Source organism: Elephas maximus, chromosome 2 (assembly GCF_024166365.1).
Source record: "Elephas maximus indicus isolate mEleMax1 chromosome 2, mEleMax1 primary haplotype, whole genome shotgun sequence".
In the NCBI taxonomy this organism is placed as follows: Eukaryota; Metazoa; Chordata; class Mammalia; order Proboscidea; family Elephantidae; genus Elephas; species Elephas maximus.
In genome coordinates this window covers 168,287,291-168,305,708 of record NC_064820.1, presented here as the reverse complement: position 1 = coordinate 168,305,708, position 18,418 = coordinate 168,287,291, and the positions used below count along the sequence as shown (strand labels likewise).

At 39.5% G+C, this 18,418-nt stretch overlaps 1 pseudogene; it reads left to right on the top strand.

Annotated features, from left to right (window-relative positions):
- The first annotated feature begins 895 nt into the window (after nucleotides 1-895).
- On the top strand, nucleotides 896-17,526 carry LOC126067228 (tigger transposable element-derived protein 1-like; annotated as a pseudogene).
- Nucleotides 17,527-18,418: the final 892 nt, after the last annotated feature.

Genomic DNA, 18,418 nt, shown 5'->3' with positions numbered 1-18,418 from the left:
AACATCAGAAACATCAGAAAATCCTTTTAGAAAGATCAAGTTCCAAATATAAAAAGCAGCTGACAGAAAACAGAGACTATGTTGTGAGACAAAAGCTTTAAAATATAAGAGCATTGAGGTCATCTAGATAGACGGTTGGAGCCCTAGTGGCACAGTGGTTAAGAGACACCCATTCCTTCTGGCTTTGAAAGGAAGCAGGAAACATAAATGAGAAGGCATGATCAAAGAGGTAGGATGAAAACCTGGAGAGTGTGCTACCTGGCAACATGCAAGGACTGAAGCATTTCAAAAGTGTACTGGTCAGCTGGGCTGAATGGTACTGAGACATCTTGAAGAACTAAGAAAGATCTAAAAGGTGATGTAGTTTAATACTCTCGCTTAGTATATGAGGAAACTGTAAGTCCAGGAACAGGATGAGGTTTTCCCAAGGTATATAACTGGCAAAACAATTGTCCATAATTCAGGTTCCTCTGTACATGCATCCCAATTCTTCTGCTCATCTAGCAGAATTCAAGAGATCTCAAGCTCCGAAGTCTTACTGGTGGGTTTGCATCTAGAATCCCCCACTTACTCAACTTTGTGATTTAGGGAAAGTTATGAAAAAACTTATGTCTCATTTTCCCCAAATTAAAATGAGATTAATTTTAATACCTGCCTCACAGTATCTTATGAGGTTTAAATAATATGTATAAAAGTGCTTGTGACAATGACTACACATAAAGCAAAGACATCACTTTGAGGACTAAGGTGAGCCTGACCCAAACCATGGTATTTTCAATCACCTCATATACATGTGAAAGGTGGACAATGAATAAGGAAGACCAAAGAAGAATTGAAGCCTTTTGAATTATGGTGTTGGTGAAAAATATTGAGTGTACCATGGACTAGTAGAAAAATGAACAAGTCTGTCTTGAAGGAAGTTCAGCCCGAAATGGTCCTTGGAAGTGAGGATGGTGAGACTTCATCTCATGTACTTTGGACATGTTGTCAGGAGGGATCAGTCCCTGGAGAAGTACACATCATGCTTGGTAGAGGGTCAGCGAAAAAGAGGAAGACGCTCAACTAGATGGATTGATGCAGTGGCTGGAACGATGGGCTCAAGCATAACAATGATTGTAAAGATGGCACAGGACCAGGCAGTGTTTCGTTCTGTTGTACACAGGGCCGCTGTGAGTCGGAACTGACTGGATTGCACCTAACAACAACACACGGAAGATATTAATAATTATTATTTCTCATCACCGGAACTGACTGGATTGCACCTAACAACAACACACGGAAGATATTAATAATTATTATTTCTCATCACCACCATCACTATCATTTTTTTAATTATATTTCAATGACTCTTCATTAGAGTTGCCTATAGAGTTTAATTCTCTCACTTAGCCAATTAATTAGAATAGACAGACAGATGATGTCTGTTATTCAAACTTTATTTTTATTGTCCTGAATTTATCCTCTTTTCATGATGCCCATCCTAATACCAAGGAGCTCTGGTGACACAATGATTAAGTGCCCTGCTGCTAACCGAAAGGATTTGAACTCAGAAGAGATTTGGCAATCTGTTCCCATAAAGACTACAGCCTAGGAAATTCTAGGATTATGGTTTTACTCTGTCACACAGGGTCACCATAGTTTGCAGTTGACTTGAAGGCACAGAACACATACACACACATCCTGCTTCCTAACCACATGCTACTTCATATTTCAAGGCCCATGTCAGTTTTCAGAGCGCTCTGTCCTCTGGAATTTCTCTCTCCTCTCATCTGTAATTTACAGTGTAATATTGAAGCATAACTTGCCTTGTACCATTCAATATGTTTCCTTAATTAGTCTTGTCCTCACAACTAGATTAGAAGATCCCAAAGATGATGACCATGGCTTATTAACTATCATACATACACACACACATGAACTACACTACAAAATCTCTGAGTACTTACAAAGATCCCAAATCTCTTCGATAAGTATATCAACAGATTCAGGACATTAACTTGCTGCCTAACGTTTGCTGATTTCTTTTCTCTACCATACCATACTGTCCCAGTTTGGCATCCACTGTAGTATGCAAATTGATCAGAAATATTGAAATGCTTTTCTTACTTAATGCAATAATGGGTTTCAATTTATCTTTAATGAAACTTTTTTTTTTTTTTTTGATGGCCCTTCAGAAACACTTTATTTCCACTAGATGGCACCCACATCACTATACTGGTCTTAGGGAAAAATTTGTGGAAAAATACTGGTCTTAGGGAAAAATTTGTGGAAAAATTAGTAAGGCAATAAAAAAAAGTCTTTGATATAAAGTGGCAGTAGCACACCACCTATTAGCAGTAATGGGGCATATATGATATAGAGGAGAAAACTAACAAAGATGTATGTCAAGAATTTAATACAACTAAAAAAAAAAAAAGGTTCTCCAAAACACTGATTCTTTGTATGCATTCTTCCTACAGTACTATCCTTCCAGCCACTCAAACCCAACAGAGATACCACCTCTTGACTTCCCTCAGTCACACATTCCATGGATCATAAAATTCCACAAACCTTACCTTCAAAATATACTCTGAATCTGAAGACTTCTTGCCAAATCCACTGCTACCACCCAAGTCTAAGTCATCATCGTTCCTCACCTGGATTGTTGCAATAGCCTCTATACTGGTCCCCTTGCTTCCATCCTTCCTCTTCAACCCATTCACAAAATAAGAGTCATAGTGAATCCTATTGAAGCAAAAATTAGAACACATCACACTCCATATTAACCCCCTCCACTGACGTCAAATTGTAATTAAAATAAAATCCAAACTCTTTACCACATAGCCCATAGGGACAAAATGGTCTGGTCACTACCTATCTCTCTAAAGCCATTCTTGTAGTGTCATGCAAGCTTATTGGCCTTCTTCCATGACTGATTTATTCTACCTCAGGCCCTTTGCAGTTACTCATCCTTCTACTTATTGTAAATATTCACATGACTAATTCCTTCTCATGATACATGTCTCACCCAATTTAACATCCTCATTGAGCTCTTACCTTATTACTCTCTCAAAACTGTCCCTTCCAGTGAGTCTCCATTTTATCACTCTTTTCATTTTTTAAAAGAGATTTATAATCATCTGATATTTTATTTTATATACATCTCATTTGATTCTCTCCAGTAGAATGTCAAATACATAAGTGTGGTAGACAGGCTTTAAGGTGGCTGCTCTAAGTCCTACCTCCTGGCTTTCACACTTTTATATAGTCAGTCACCCACCTCTTGAATGTGGGCAGGACCCATGACTTACTTCTAATCAATACCAAAACCAAACCAAACCCATTGCCATCGAGTCGATTCTGACTCATAGTGACCATATAGAAACCCCACAGAGATTCCAAGGAGCGCCTGGTGGATTTGAACTGCCGACACTTCGGTTGGCAGTTGTAGCACTTAACCACTATGCCACCAGGGCTTCCTTTTAACCAATAAGATACAACAAAAGTGATGGGGTATCACTTTCATGATTATGTTACCTAAGGCCATAATGTATGTCTTAGTAGGAGACTTTCTCTCCCTTGATGGATTTAAGAACATAAGCTGCCATGTCATGAGCTACCATGTGAAGAGGGACATACTGCAAGGAACTGAGAGTGGTCTCTGGCCAACAGTCATCCAGTAATAAAAGCCCTCTATCTGGCAGCCTGCAAGGAACAGAATGCTGCCAATAACCATAGAAGCTTGGAAGTGAAGCATTCCCCAGCTGAGTTTTCAGATGAGACACATTTTGAACAGTTAGAAGTATGATGAGTATTGACAGGAGTTTAGGACTCCAGGTGCAAGTGTGTGATGGAGAAATTATCCTAATTCTGAGGGACCAGAAGTTTATGGGATTTTTTGAAGAAATGGGGCATTTAAACTGACCAAAAGATGAGCTAAACAGGCAGAAGGGTCATTTGACCAAATACACAGCTTGATTGGATTTCCCTCTACATCAATACTAACGTTTTAAAAATATTTGCATAACACTTAATTCAGTATTCAGATCTCAGTTTCTAAATATTATTCTGTACCCCTTTTAGTACTAACATCATGTTGGGTTAGGAAAAGTACAAAATGAATCTGGGACGTCTTGTCCAGAAATCAAGGAACTACTCGAATACATGAAAGAACAGAAGCAGCAGCTTCAAGAGACTCCCACTGACCAAATTTCGGGAAACTTGAACTTCAATAAAAAAAAAAAAATAATGGTGGTTATGAATTAAACACTTTGAAAAAAAATTCTTGAACCTATAATACAACCTGAGAGGGAAGTGAAAAAAGAAAAATTCTTCTTTTGAGAAGGCTTCTAATAATCAATGTAGAAAAAAAAAAAAAAAGAGTAAAATCACCATCCTTCAACCTCCAAAGTAATAACTGATTCAGCCAAAGTTCATCTGTGGGAGCTTAAAACTTTTGAGTCAACAGGTGTTGGGACAGAATGTTCGTGTAATCTTAAAGTCTCACTCAACAGATTTAGTGGAAAGGGGAAAATAGACCTTTACAATGGAGAGACCTAGCAGTGAACAACCTAACCAAGTGATCAAACGTAGTATCACCAACAGTGATAAGATGCCATCATATCCTCCTTACATAATGCAGTAAGAAAAGCACACATTGCCTATGTAGTATCCTACTCCAAAAATACTTAACCAAAGTCTAATGATAAATAAGAAATCAGATAAGTCCAGAATGTTGGACATCTTAAAAACAGCTTACTTGAACTCTTCAAAAAGTCAACATAATAAAAAATAAAACATTTAGATTTAGGGTTTCCTTCTAAGTAATAAACTAAAGAGATATATAACCAGATGCAATAAATAACCTTGATTGGATTCTGGACTAAAAAAAAAAAAAGCCATAAAAGCATACATGGGGAAATTAAAGAAATGTGAACATAAATGATATTAGACAACGTAACAGAACTATTTTTAGTTTTCTTAGTTCTGATAATGGCATCGAAAATTTTCTTTGCTTTTAGGGGATTCTTGTGTATGTATTTAGGAGTTGAGGTCGAGATGTATGTAACTTGCAAATGTTAACATTTGCTGAATCTAAGAGAAGGATATTTGGGTATACAGTGAACTACTTTTTTCAACTTGTTTGCAGGTTTGAAATTTAAGGAGGACATACAAGGAAAATTGAAAAAAATGGAAAGCTTTCTTCCCCCTGTGGAGAGGAAAAGAAGGGAAGAGGGAAGGGGAGGAGAAAATATCCCTGCAGAATGCCTTATTATGCTTCATCTCTCTTAAACTTTACAAGAACACTGAGCTGAAGGGCACATTATCACCATATTTATTTCAGAGATGAATAAACAAAGAAACAAACTCCAAGTAACACAGCAGGAAAGAGCACAGTCATGACTCAGAATAGAGAGCATATTACTCCTATGTCCATATATGTCTGTTGGTTTATAGTACTGTAGGGGCTTGCACGTTGCTGTGATGCCAGAAGTTATGCCACTGGTATTCAAATACGAGCAGAGTCACCCATGGTGAACAGTTTTCAGTGGAGCTTCCAGGCTAAGACAGACTAGGGAGAAGGACCCAGTGGTCTACCTCTGAAAAAAATTAACCAGTGAAAACCTCAGGAATAGCAGCAGAACATTGTCTGATACGGTGCCGGAAGATGAGCCCCTCACTTTGGAAGGCACTCAAAAGACGACTGGGGAAGAGTTGCCTCCTCAAAACAGAGTTGACCTTAATGACATATATGGAGTCAAGCTTTCAGAACCTTCACTGCTGATATGACACAACTCAAAATGAGAAGAAACAGCTGCAAACATCCGTCAATAATCAGAACTTGGAATGAACGAAGTATGAATCCAGAATAATAGGAAATCGTCAAAAATGAATGGAATGCATAAACATTGATATCCTAGGCATTACTGAGCTGAAATGGACTGGTATTGGCCATTTTGAATGAGACAATCATATGGTCTACTATGCTGGGAATGACAACTTGAAGAGGAATGGCATTGCATTCATCATCAAAAAGAACATGTCAAAACCTGTCCTGAAGTACAACGCTGTCAGTGATAAGATAATGTCCATACACCTACAAGAAAGACCAGTTAATACAGCTATTATTCAAGTTTATGCACCAACCACTAAGACCAAAGACGAAGAAATTGAAGGTTTTTACCAACTTCTGCAGTCTGAAATTGACTGAACTTGCAATCAGGATACAATGATAATTACTGGTAATTGGAATGCAAAAGTTGGAAACAAAGAAGAAGGGTCAGTAGTTGAAAAATATGCCTTTGGTGATAGAAACAATGCCGTAAAGCACATGATAGAATTTTGCAAGACCAATGACTTCTTCATTGCAAATAATTTTTTCCAACAACATAAAAGGCAAAGATACACACAGACCTCACTAGATGGAATACACAGGAATCAAATCGACTACATCTGTGGAAAGAGACAATGGAAAAGCTCAATATCATCAGTCAGAATAAGGCAAGGGGCCAACTGCGGAAGAGACCATCAATTTTTCATATGCAAGTTCAAGCTGAAATTGAAGAAAATTAGAACAAGTCCATGAGAGCCAAAGTACGACCTTGAATATACCCCACCTGAATTTAGAGACCATCTCAAGAATAGATTTGATGCATTGTACACTAATGACCAAAGGCCAGATGAATTGTGGAATGACTTCAAGAACATCATACATGAAGAAAGCAAGAGGTCATTAAAAAGACAGGAAAGAAAGAAAAGACCAAAATGGATATCAGAAGAGACTCTGTAAGTCACTATTGAATATCAAGTAGCTAAAACTGAAGGAAGAAATGATGAAGTAAAAGAGCCAAACAGAAGATTTCAAAGGGCATCTTGAGAAGGCAAAGTATTGTAATGACCTGTGCAAAGACCTGGAGATAGAAAACCAAAATGGAAGAATGCCCTTGGCATTTCTCAAGCCTCGAGTTGCAATATTGAAGGATTCTACAGGGAAAACATTAAATGACACAAGAAGCATCAAAAGAAGATGGAAGGAATACACAGAGTCACTATATCAACTATTTCAGGAGGTAGCATATAATCAGGAACCGATGGTACTTAAGGAAGAGGTCGAAACTGCACTGAAGGCATTGGTGAAAAATAAGGCACCAGGAATTGATGGAATACCAAACAGAGATGTTTCAGCAAAGGAATGCAGCTCTGGAATCGCTCACTCAACTGAGCCAAGAAACTTGGAAGACAGCTACCTGGCCAACCAGCTGGAAGACACCCATATTTATCCCTATTCCCAAGAAAGGTGATCCAACCAAATGTGAAAATTATTGAACAGTATCATTAATATCACACACAACTAAAATCTTTCTGAAGATCATTCAAAAGTGGCTGCAGCAGTAAATCAACAGGCAACAGCCAGAAATTCAGGCCGGCTTCAGAAGAGGATGTGGAACCAGGGATATCATAGCTGATGTGAGATGGATCCTGGATAAAAGCAGAGAATACCAGAAAGATGTTTACCTATGTTTTATTGACTATGCAAAGCATCTGGCTGTGTGGATCATTAAGAAATTACAGATACCATTACAAAGAATGGGAAGTCCAGAACACTTAATTGTATTCATTAGGAATCAGTCGGTAGATCAAGAGGCAGTTGTTTGAACAGAACAAGGAGATACTGCTTGGTTCAATCAGGGAAGGTGTGCATCAGAGCTGTATCCTTTCACCATACCTATTCAATCTATATGCTGAGCAAATAATTCAAGAAGCTGCACTATATTAAAAGAATGGGGTGCTGAGTTTGGAAGAAGACTCATTAAAAACTTGTGTTATGCAGATGACACAACCTTGCTTGCTGAAAGTGAAGAGACTTGAAGCCTTACTGATGAAGATCAAAGACCACAGCCTTCAGTATGGATTACACCTCAACATAAAGAAAACAAAAATCTTCACAACTGGACCAATAAGCAACATCTAGATAAATGGAGAAAAGACCGAAGTTGTCAAGGATTTCATTTTACTTGGATTCAAAATCAACACCCATGGAAGCAGCAGTCGAGAAATCAAAAGATACACTGCATCGGGCAGATCTGCAGCAAAAGACCTCTTTAAAGTGTTCAAAAGCTACGATGTCACTTTAAGGACTAAGGTGTGCCTGACCCAAGCCATGGTGTTTTCAGTCACCTCATATGCATGCAAAAGCTGAACAATGAATAAGGAAGACTGAAGAAGAATTGATGCCCTTGAATTCTTGTGTTGGCAGAGTATTGAATGTACCATGGACTGCCAAAAGAAAAAACAAATCTGCCTGGGAAGAAGTACAACCAGAATGTTCCTTAAAAGCAAGGATGGTGAGACTTCATCTCACATGTTTTGGACATGTTATCAGGAGGGATCAGTCACTGGAAAAGGACATCAGGCTTGGTAAAGTAGAGGTTCAGCGAAAAACAGAAAGACCCTCATAAGATGGACTGACACAGTGGCTGCAACAATGTGCTCAAGGCTACATGACAACGATAGTGAGGTTGGTGTAGGACCGGGCAGCGTTTCATTCTGTTGTACATAGGGTTACTATTAGTCAGAACCAGCTCAATGGCACCTACAACGACAACATATCCTTAAATCCACCACCCGTCTGTCAATTTGTCATACTGTGGTGGCTTGCATGTTGCTGTGATGGTGGAAGCTATGCCACTGGTATTTCAAATGCCAGGGTCACCCATCCCTCATTGCCATCTAGTGGATTCTAACCCATAGAACTGAGCAGAACTGCCTCCATAGGATTTTCAAGGAGCAGCTGATGGATTCTAACTGCCGACCTTTTGCTTAGCAGCCATAACCACTGCACCACCAGGGCTCCAAGGGGTCACCCATGGTGGACAAATTTCTGTGGAGCTTTCACACTAAGACAGACTAGGAAGAAAGACCTGGCTATCTACTTTCAAACACTAAAACCAAAAACCAGACCCAGTGCCACTGAGTCAATTCCAATTCATAGCAACCATATAGAACAGAGTAGAAATCTCTCATAGGGTTTTCAAGGAGAGGCTGGTGGATTCAAGCTGCTGACCTTTTAGTTAGCAGCCAAATGCTTAACTACTATGCCATCAAAAAAAAAAAAGCCTGTTGCCATCGAGTCGATTCTGACTCATAGTAACCCTATAGGACAGAGTAGAACTGCCCCATAGGATTTCCAAGGAGCACCTGGTGGATTCTATCTGCTGACCTTTTGGTTAGCAGCCATAGCTCTTAACCACCATACCACCAGGGTTTCCATAATTCCAAATACTAGCCAATAAAAACCCCATGGATCAAAATGGATGAAGGAATAAGCAAAATGTGGTACATATATACAATGGACTACTACTCAGCCGTAAAGAGAAACGCTACACCATGGATGAACCTTGAAAACCTTATGCTCAGTGAAGTAAGTCAATCACAAAAGGACAAATATTGCATGGTCTCATGTGAAATAACAAAAATAGGCAAACAAACAGGCAAACCTCATTTTATTGTGCTTCACTCTTGTATTTTGCAGATATTGTGGGCTTTTTTTTTTTTTTTTTTTTTGCAAATCGAAGGTTTGTGTCAACCCTTTGTTGAGCAAGTCTATTAGCGCCATTTTTCCAACAGCATGTGCTCATCATGTCTCTGTCATATTTTGGCAATTCTTACGATATTTCAAACTTTTTCATTATCATTATATCTGTTATGGTGATCTGTGTAACATCAGTGTAACATCAGTGATCTCTGATGTTACTATTGTAATTGTTTTGAGGTGCCACGAACTGTGACCATATAAGATGGTGAATTTAACTGATAAATGTTTGCGTGTTCTGACTGCTCCACTGAGCAGCCTGCCCCCGTCTCTCCCTCTCTTTAGGCTTCCCTATTCCCTGAGACACTACAATATTGAAATCAGGCCAATTAATAACCCTACAGTGGCCTCTAAGTGTTCAAACAAAAGGGAGAGCCGCACATCTCTAATTTTAAATCAAAAGTTAGAAATGATAAAGGTTAGTGAGGAAGGCATGTCAAAAGCCGAGACAGGCTGAAAGCTAGGCCTCTTGCACCAAACAGTTAGCCAAGTTGTGAACACAAAGGAAAATTTCTTAAAGGCAATTAAAAGTGCTGCTCCAGTGAAAACACAAATGATAGGAAAGTGAAATAGCCTTATAGCTGATATGGGGAATGTTTAAGTGGTCTGGACAGAAGACCAAACCAGCCACGACATTCACTTAAGACAAAGCCTAACTCAGAATAAGGCCCAAATCTCTTCAATTCTATGCAGGCTGAGAGAGGCAAGGAAGCTGCAGAAGAAAAGCTTGAAGCTAGTAGAGGTTGGTTCATGAGATTTAAGGAAAGAAGCCATCCCCATAACATAAAAGTGCAAGGTAATACAGAAAGTGCTGACATACAAGCTGCAGCAAGATATCCAGCAGGTATAGCTAAGGTAACTGATGAAGGCAGCTATACCAAACAACAGATTTTCAATACAGATGAAACAGATGTATATTGGAAGAAGATGCCAGGTAGGACTATCATAGCTAGAGAGGAGAAGTCAATGCCTGGCTTCAAAGGACAGGCTGACTCTCCTGTTAGGGGCTAATGAAGCTGGTGATTTTAAGTTGAAGCCAATGCTCATTTACCATTCTGAAACTCTGAGGGCCTTCAACAATTATGCTAAATCTACTCTGCCTGTGCTCTATAAATGGAACAACAAAGACTAGGTGACAGCTCATCTGTTTATAACACGGTTTACTGAATATTGTAAGCCCACTGTTGAGACTTACTGCTCAGAAAAAGATTTCTTCAAAATATTAGTGCTCTTTGACAATGCATCTGGTCACCCAAGAGCTCTGATGGAGATGTACAAAAGATGAATGCTGTTTTTATGCCTGCTAACACAATATCCATTCTGTAGCCCATGGGTCAAGGAGTAATTCTGACTTTCAAGTCTTATTATTTAAGAAATATATTTTGTAAGGCTACGGCTGCCATACATAGTGATTCCTCTGATGGATCTGGGCAAAGTAAACTGAAAACCTTCTGGAAAGTATTCACCATTCTAGATGCCATTAAGAACATCTGTGATTCAAGGGAGGAGGTCAAAATATCAACATTAACAGGAGTCTGGAAGAAGTTGATTCCAACCCTCATGGATAACTTTGAGGCGTTCAAGATTTCAGTGGAGGAAGTAACTGCAGATGGGGTAGAAGTAGCAAGAAAACTAGACTTAGAAGCGGAGCCTGAAGATGAGGCTGAATTGCTGCAATCTCATGATAAAACTTTAACGGATAAGGAGTTGCTTCTTAAGGATGAACGAAGGTTTCCTGAGGTAGAATCTACTCCCGGTGAAGATGCTTTGCCTGTTGTTGAAGTGACAACAAAGGATTTAGAATATTACATAAACATAGTTGATAAAGCAGCAGCAGGGTTTGAGAGAACGGACTCCAACTTTGAAAGGAGTTCTACTGTGGGTGAAATGCTATCGAATAGCATTGCATGCTACAGAGAAATCTTTCATGGAACAAAGAGTCAACCAATATGGCAAACTTCGTTGTTGTCTTATCTTAAGAAATTGCCACAGCCACCCCAACCTTCAGCAACCATCATCCAGGTCAGTCAGCATCTATCAACACTAAGGCAAGACCCTCCACCAGAAAAAATTAGGGCTTGCTGAAGGCTCAGAGGATGGTTAACCTTTTTTTTTAGAAACAACGTGTTTTTAATAAAAGTATGTGAATTTTTTTTTAGATATAATGTTATGGCACACTTAATAGGCTACAGTATGTGTAAACATAACTTTTAGATGCGCTGGGAAACCAAAAAATTCGTGTGACTCACTTTATTGTAATATTTGCTTTATTGCGGTGGTCTGGAACCTAACCTGCAATATCTCCAAGTTATGCCTCAGATCAAAGTTTATTAGTGGTTGTCAGGGGCAGGAAAAAACCCAAAAAACCAAACCCACTGCCTTTGAGTCAATTCTGATTCATAGCGACCCTATAGGACAGAGTAGAACTGCCCATAGAGTTTCCAAGGAGCACCTGGTGGATTCGAACTGCGAACCTCTTGGTTAGCAGACGTAGCACTTAACCACTATGCCACCAGGGCTTCGGGGGGCGGGGGGAGAAGGACCCTTTGTTTAGGAAGCAGTGAATGTTTATGGTGAAGGGAAATTTTGGAATGATTATGAGTATAGTTGCATGGCTACAACATAATTAATGTAATTGATATCACTAAATTGTACACTTGAAAAATTCTGAATTAGCAAACATTGTGTTCTATTTTTACAACAATTAAAAAAATAAAAGGCCCTTTGAAAAAAGCCTCTAAGGATTTCGGCAAAATATTGTCTGATATAGTGCTGGAAGATGAGTCCCTGAGGTTGGAAGGCACTCAAAATACACAGTGGCTTCAACAATGGACTCAAGCATAACAACAATCATGAAAATAACATAGGATGGGAACATTTTACTCTCTTGTACAGGGGGTCGTCATGGGTAGGAGCTGACTCAATGGCAACTAACAATGGCAACAGATCCTGAAATAGCTAAACAACGTCTACATGTTGTAGAACTTTTTTCATCATTCCTCCTCCTCTCTAATCTCTCTATATGGGAAACAAGAGGATGGGGATAGAATAAAACTCAGTAAAGTCACAATAGACTCCCATAGTATATACTTCTGATGTGGGGCAATGGTTAAGAGTTCAGCTGGTAACCAAAAGGTCAGCAGTTCAAATCCACCATTCGCTCCTTGAAAGCCCTATGGGGGCAGTTGTACTCTGTCCCATAGGGTCACCAATGAGTCAGAATCTATTTGATGGCAATAGGTTTTAAACACCAGATATAGAGAAACGCTGTTGAATCCTCCAGAGGACAATGATGTTTCAAGTATCAGAAGTAAGCAGCAATTCCGTGGTATGCAATAATAGCCTCAGAGATGCCTCAGTGATGAATGGGAAAATTTGCCACTTATGACCTCCATCTCCTTTTGTAAGGATGGACCTATAATGGCTGATCTGTGAGAATTTATACAATTTGGTATGGATTCCTTTCCTTTTTTATGAGTGTTATGAAGGACAATCCCCCACTCTACTACATGACATGAAAGTCTGAGCACTGGATACAGACTCAGGAAGCCTGAGTACAAGTGGTCATATCCATGTGAACTTGAATGAGCTACTCTTCTTCCCTGAGCTGTAAAAAGGAGAAGGCCGAGGATGTTAATCTCTGGTTCCCTTTAGTGCCAAATCTGAATCTGAATCTCTAGTATGTCCCTTGGTCCCCTTTCTGATGCTGACCAATTAAGCACCCAGCTGGACTACTGATCTGACATGTATATATCTCTCCATTGTATGTTTAACCAAATTACCCATTAATGTGACTCACCATTTTAGATAAACCAGTTGCTGATAAGTCAACTCCGACTCATGGCAACCCTATGTGTATCAGAACAGAAATGGGCTCCATAGGGTTTTCAAAGGCTGATTTTTCAGAAGTAGATCACCAGGCCTTTCTTCTGAGGCACCATTGGGTGGACTCAAACCTCCAAGCTTTTGGTTAGTAGCTGAGCAGATTATCCATTTGCAGTACCCAAGACCAGTCTCACTAAATCGCTCCTCAATTTTTTCGAGCTGAAGTTGAGTCAGAGGCCACTAGATGGCAATCTGGCCCACTTTTCTTGCAAGATCTCTAAGGCTTCAAATCCTCTTTTCCAACATTCCAGAAAACCTACTACATGCCAAACATAGAGGGTCCCAGCCCCGGCCTTCGTAGACTCTACAGTGCAATAACCTCCCTGAGAACTCAGTACCAACCACTCTAATTTTTTTCAAACCAGTACTCAGTACTTACATAAATTCTTTATAGTCAAGATGCAGCACTATCACTTACAATTACATGTCCAAATGAAAAGTGCTACTAAGGAAGAAAAAAATGAGTAGGAAAATATAAGTGCCTCTAGTGTTTCTTATCCTGCCTGTACTTCTTTCATTTCCATGCTTAATGACTTGCTGGTGAGCTGAAGGGACCCACAAGTTTTCTCCCCTTAAGTCCTGGCACAGCTGGTGGCAGAGTTTACCAGTACCAAGGGGCAGGTGGAAGGCCTCGTTTAACTTGGAGAGAGAGGTTGGGTTAAACACCTCTGGAGCTGAAAAGAAGTGAGAACGCTTTTTAGTTCTGCCACTTACTGTGAGACCATCAGCAAGTTTAACTTTTTAAGCCACAGTTTCCTTCACTGTAAAATGAGGGTAGTAAGAGAATCTAACTTAACAGTTTTTATGGGAAGTAAATAAGATCATTAAGCTCTTAGAATTTTTTTTTTTTAGTGCCTGGAAAATAATAAGGTTTCAAACAGCATTAGCTGCTGCTGTTGTTACTGCTACTATTACTAGTGGTTTTCTTTAAAGAAGTTTAATAATTATACCCAGTATTGCTGTTGATTATCTTGCTGCTATCACTCATGACTGGCCTAATCACTATTTACACAGTTAGCACTAGTGGTTTGTGATTGAATGCTAACCTAAAAGTTGACTGTTGGAAGCCACCAGTAGCTCCGTGGAAGAAAGCCCCAGTGAACTGCTTCTGTAAAGATTATAACTTATTGTCTTGAGCTGATTTCAACTCATACCAACCTGCAGGACAGAGTAAGACTGTCTCATAGAGTTTCCAAAGCTGTAAATCTTTGCAGAAGCAGACTGCCACCTTTTTCATCCCCGGAGCGGCTGATGGGTTCAAATCGCAAATCTTTCAGTTAGCAGCCGAGCATTTAATAGTTTGCACTACCAGGGTGCCTAATCTAAGAAATCCTTATGGAGTGGTTCTACTCTCTAACACATGGGGTCGCCAAAAGCTGAAATCAACTCCCTGGCAACAGATTTGGTTTTTTAGGATCTTATTTGGCGAGGATGATTGCTTCTTTTACAAAGATTGTCTCACTTAAGCCTAACAACCCTACCCAGTGCCGTCGACTCATAGCGACCCTATAGGACAGAGTAGAACTGCCCCATAGAGTTTCCAAGGACAGCCTGGCGCATTCAAACTGCCAACCCTTTGGTTAGCAGTCATAGCACTTAACCAATATGCCCCCAGGGTTTCCTAACAACCCTAGGAGATGAATAAATTATTCACACCTAGAGATAAACTGAAGCCCAGATAAATTTAGTAATCTTACCTGGTCGCATAGCTTTAGGTGGTGGACCTGGAATTCCAATATAGAGTGGCTGTCAGTACAGCCAGGACTTTACCCTATAGATTATAATTCAACTATAGGCTTTAATCCTATGATTGGATAGATAGCATGACCTCCATTTTACAGTCCTGGAGAGTTTCAGTGGCTTGCCACAGTAACACAGAGTGTTAAGTGCACTTCTACTACTAGAAGTCAAGTCCTCTACTCTTAATCCAGTGTCTTTTGCCTGACATCAGCATTCCTTAAACTGTGTATCAAACTGATTTGACTATGGGATCCATTTGCCAAATAGTATCCTGCAGGCTCCATGTTCTATAGAACCTACTTGTGAAACAATGCTGTATGCTTAGACTTCTCATAAAACAATGCTGAACTTCCTTCAACTTAACTGGTCCATTGACCACTACAGAGTTCTAGGGTGTTTAGTGCTGGAACTGCAAAGCCCAGGCTGATATCTACATAAATAGAAACAACATAGTGGTTTCATTAGGTGCAGCCTTCTAGAATGCAGCCCAGGAAATAAGACAGAAAGCAAAATGTCAAGAACATTGATGGGAAATAAATCTCAGGAGGGCAGAGCCAGTGAAAATAGCGTGGTGGGATGAGGGTGGCAAATTGGTATTGACTATTTTAAAGTTCATTTCAAAGGGACAAAACCAATGAATCACAAATACGCAAACCTGGAAATCTGTTCAATTTATTCTTCTTTCACAGAAGATGTGTTTTTATGGTACACCAGAAAGATTCCGCAGTCAGCATTTTCTTTAAAATGCCAGGAATAGGATTTCTCCAGTTATCAGACTATCAAAAAACTGTCATAATGTAACTTCTACAACCAGGAAGCGCCCTTAGTCTAATCTCAAATCCCTTGCTTATAATTTTAAGTCTTCAGTGAAAATAAAACTATTTCACGGTTCCTTTACTGTACTCTTCCTTCTATCTTATATACCCTTCCCACTTACCCCTCTTAACTTTTCCACTCTTCTATCCTTTGCATAATCATAATATAAATGGTGGCTGCACGTCACGGAGTCTTTGCTCTATGTGATACTCAGAGAAACACACAAGAAACTATTACAAGCAACTGCAATGTTTATTGACATTCCTCAATAGCATCCCACAAGGAGCTCCAAATCACAGCCCCCAGAAACATTCCTTAAAATCTTCTTTATCTTCACACTCGGCACTTTTCTTATATCTCACGCTTGCTCCAAAGCTCTTTCTGCCCCATTCACTCTCAACCTCATTAAAACTCTTGCCAAAATTGATCTCCCTTTTTCTCTCTATTCATTTGCCCCTTGTCCTTGCATTCCAACATATCAGTTTCTTTTGCCCCTGGTGGGTTTTTTCCCTCTCAGATTCACTTTTTATCTTCTTCTGCTTCTCATGCTATATCCACGTCCTGCCCCACGACAGATTACTGTTGTCTGAGGAGAAGCTCAGACACCGAGCTACCACAGAGAGAATTCTTGGTAAGAGGATAGACTGCTTAAGATATTATCTTCTACTGCTACCATTTTAGGTAACAAAGAAAGGGATAGAGACCCCAATGGGCTTACCTTATCAGCCCTTAGGTCTCTTCAAACTGAATTAACATCAATTTAAAAATTCTTCCTCTCTCCATCTTTCCTTCCCCAAATTAACTGTACTTTTCCATCAATATTTCTCTTATCCTTTCTCATTCCCATCTCTCCCACCTCCATTCTTTCATGACCTATTATCCCCCATTTCCTCTACCCGCCTCCAGCTTACTGGTGATCATCAGGCTTACTGGTGATCTGGTGATCATCAAAGATACAGCTTGAAAATGTTCAAGGTCCTGAGAATACAGGGACTGATAAACCATTCTCAGAATAAAAAAAGTGAAAGGAAAGAAGGATGGACTTTTTGGTTAACAAAGCAAATGAAGCCTTCAACAAGCAGACACATGACTCACATTTTCATTGTTTACCCAGCAGAACAGAGCATTTTTTAACAAAAGGATATTTTCTCAATATCGAATTATATTTGCTAAGAAATGTAGCCCCTGGGATTTGAAGCAAATGAGCTTACAAGGCACACTCTGGGCATCAATATTCCTTCCATCCCATCCTGCACAGTTGCCTAGTAACATCTAAGTGAGTGTATCAGCTCTACTAGAAATCCAATTGGTCTCTGAGCCACATTCACAGTATTATAACACTTCTTCTCCTAGGAGAGTCAGGCCTTGGGTCAGCAGCAATTCTCATCCAGTTACTAATTGCCTTCTCTGCAAATGAAGATGATGAAAAATGCCCACAGAGTATAAAGAGAGCAAGGCGTGATCTGTTCAAGGAGATAAAGAGTGGGGTGAAGCAGCGCTGCCAAGTCACTTAAACAGAGTTGGCCACATCTTCCAAAGGAAATACTTCTTTGGAGATTTACGTAAAATAGCTTTACATGAAACAATTTGATTAAAAAAAAAAGTGGGTGATCAGTTTTTGTGACCTCATATTTTACTAATGAGCAAACTGAGATTTCAACAGGAAGAGTGACATGTCCAATATCCCATGAAATAATGGCAATGATGAAAGTAGAGCATAATGGTTTCTTATTCTGGTTCTCTTTCCACTGTACTAATTTGTTCAAAACCATGTTTCTCAGGTTGCTAGTGAGTATTCTGTGACAAAAGAAAAAGAAAACAGGATTTTTTGGTCAAAGGATTTTAGGGAATGCTGGGTGAAGCAAGGTTACATAAACGGCTTTCTTTACTGCTGGATTTTCAGAATGTTTAATAAGCACTCAGGTATTAACTGAAAGGTTGGGGGTTTGAATCCACCCAGAGGAAAGATCTGGCACCTACTTCCAAAAAGTCACAGCCACTGAAAACACTATCGAATGCAGTTCTACTCTGACACATATGGGTCACCTTTTTTTTTTTTAAGTCAGATTTGACTCAACAGCAATTGGTTTTACTGGTCACTGTGAATCTCTAAATGAGAATCTATTGGGTTTGCTCCCCACTCTTATTTGGCCAGATAATAATCTTTCCTGCATTTTTTTTTTTTTTTAAGAAAATCTTCTTGGGCCATTAATCCATGAAATCTGTTTTTGAACTATATGCACAACACATATGCCCCCCTTTGATGGAACTGGCCAAATCTATCAAGCATCTTGGGCTTTTGTCATACCAGGTAGAGTTTATATTAACCAAAACAATGAAATTATGTTGCCAAAGCAGTGGCTGGTGTGGTCCCTACAGATGTATGACATGATCTATCATCACTGT